This window comes from Musca autumnalis, unplaced genomic scaffold (genome assembly GCF_047663935.1).
Source record: "Musca autumnalis isolate F117 unplaced genomic scaffold, ASM4766393v1 scaffold_2, whole genome shotgun sequence".
Taxonomy (NCBI): domain Eukaryota; kingdom Metazoa; phylum Arthropoda; class Insecta; order Diptera; family Muscidae; genus Musca; species Musca autumnalis.
In genome coordinates this window covers 124,988,280-124,991,302 of record NW_027411755.1, presented here as the reverse complement: position 1 = coordinate 124,991,302, position 3,023 = coordinate 124,988,280, and positions in this window count along the sequence as shown.

The following is a 3,023-nucleotide window of genomic DNA, read 5'->3' as shown; positions in this document are numbered from 1 at the left end:
CATAGGTCCATGTTTTGGAATAGCCCCCATATAACGTTACCGCCCGATTTCAGGTATTTTGACGTTTTAAATCTAGACCGAATTAGCTATAATTTTATATGTACCCAGCAAAAATACTCATTACAAATTGGCCTACTTTCTCATTATTTTAACATGGGCATGTCATAAGGAGTAAGTACTTACTTTTTGGCCACTAAAAAGTAGATAAATAAGTAGTTACTCCCTGGTTACTTCAAGTCGTAACTACTTATTTAAGTAATTATGTATTTACTTTTAAGTGCCAAAAAATAAGTACTTACTCCCTATGACATGCCCGTGTTAAAATAATGAGAAAGTAGGCCAATTTGTAATGAGTATTTTTGCTGGGTAGGGTTCTTAGTGACCAAAAAACTTATATTCGAAAAAATTATGAACATAGGTCCATGTTTTGGTATAGCCCCATATAACGGTACCTCACGATTTTCGGTATTTTGAGAATTTTACCCACAAGTTTTAAGCGAATTATCTTTATTATCTTTGAACATTTGACATTTGAAATTCTTAGTGGTCACCACACCTCTCCACCAAAAATTGTCAAGAAAGGTCGATGTATTGATAGAGCCCCATATAACGGTACCTCCCGATTTTCAGTAATTTGATGATTTTAGCTACAATATTAAACCGAACTAGCAGTAATTTGACATTTGAAGTTCTTACTGGTCACAACACCTCTCCATCAAAAATTGGCAACATAGGTCCTTGTTCGGATATAGCTCCCATATAACGGTACCTCCCAATTTTAACTAATTTGGCAATTTTAGCTACAATTTTTAACCGAACTAACTGTAATTTGAAATTTGAAGGTTGTAGTGGTCGCCACACATCTGCATCAACAATTTTCAACATGGCCCCAATATAACGATACTTCCCGACTTTCGGTACTTTGAGGATTTTACTTAAAATGTAGGTCCATGTTTTGGTATGGCCCCAAAACAAACCTCCCGATTTTCCGTACCTTAGCTTTATTTTTTGGACGAACTTTCTGTAATTTGAAATTTAAAAGCCAACAAAAATTGTGCAACAAAAATTTTTCATTTAAGTTCATATTTTCGTATAGCCCACATACCTCCGAACTAGCTGTTAATGACATTTGAAGTTCCCACGTTATGTACCGATTTTCGGTACTTTGAGGATTTTACTTAAAATATTAACCAACGTAGGTCCATGTTTTGGTATAGCCCCAAAACAAATCTCCCGATTTTCCGTACCTTAACTTTTTTTTGGACGAACTTTCTGTAATTTGAAATTTAAAAGCCAACAATTACTGTTAATTACATTTGAAGTTCCCACGTTATGTACCGATTTTCGGTATTTTGAGGAATCTAGCTAAAATATTTAACCGAATTAGGAGTTATTTGACATTAAAGGCTCCCATCAAAAACTGTCAACATAGGTCCATGTTTTATTATAACCCCTATATAACGGTACCTCCCACTTTCTAGCCCACCAAAATTGTCAACATACATAGTTTGATATAGACACTATAAAAAAGGGCCTCACGAATGAAGCATTTTATGTACATTATCTGACATTTTAACGTACCCACTTAAAGTTGGGGACAGGAATGAAAACTAATTATTATTATTATATTAGTTCAGAATATTTTATGGTGGAGGGTATGAAAAGTTGGACCCGGACGAACTTAACGCTTTTTACTTGTTTCATATTTGGATATTTTTATACGGGTGTGTTACTAACTCGATAACCAACCCATTGTCCACTTAAGATGAAAGAGGGACCAAGATAAGTTCTGGGTTTCGGCATGTTCTGGGTTTCGGGGTATCCTTTATCGCCGACGTCACCCTGCGATCTAGATAACTGCTTATTATTTTGTGTTTAAAAATTGTTGATGTTGTTCGTTTCATCCTTTATTTCAAGATTCACAATAAAATGAGCACAAGAAGACAGTTTTCAGCTTCGAAATATTCTAAAACACTTTCGCTTATATTTTAGTTGCGGTTTTTGTTTTTAAAGACATGATGTCAGTACAATCTTTTTTAATTGACCCTTTTCAGTTTTACCAGAAGCTTGTCTTCGAGGATTGGACCTAATAGATTGCGCAAAATAATATATCGAAGAAATGCCATCACCAACACAATCAATATAAAAGTGTTGATAAGACCGCCTATGTTTCATTTAACCTACTTCACTAGTTTCACTATATTCATAAAAGTTATGTTGTTCGCCTTTGGACAACAATTAATTTCGGTTAAAAAAGTATTCAAACTGTTTAATACGGCAAATAAAAGTGCAATCAAATACATGATACAAAGCTTTTGCCTTTCTTTCTGAACAATTATTAATAAAATTACTACAATTATTAACCACATTAATTGCGGACAATTCAATAAACAATTTTAACATATAGTGCGGCACTTATTATTAAAGGTGTTATTTATTCAACAGAGATTTTTGTTGATGCATAATAAATACAATCGATATCTCGCCCAACCACATTTAGTAATTAATTACGAAGTTTGAAATGTTTCTCCTTTCCCTGAGGGTAATTGTTGTGGACAGAGTTTTACATGTCAAATATTTTAATGTAATTAATTACACTTATTGCCCATAGCTATAGCTATTAAATAGTTAGAACAAAAACGGAGTGTTTAGTTAAAACATTAAAGCATTTGAACTCAAACCCGAGCGGAAATTAAAATATTCTGGTAAACAAATTAAGGCATGATGTTTTTTTTTAATTAAAATATTGACGGAAATAGTTTTTATGGTACCGTTTAAATAATTTAATAGGAAATGCTGAGGATTTGAAACAATGAAATTGAAATTGATGGGTTTTTATTTAAGATTATACAGAATCTTACATATAGGGTGATTACATGAAAACCCTCAAGCACCAAATAATATAAAAAAACAAGTAAAAAAGCGTTAAGTTCGGCCGTGCCGAACTTTTCATACCCTCCACCATAAAATATTTTGAACTAAAATGAAATAATTAGTTTTCATTCCTGTCCCCAACTTTAAGT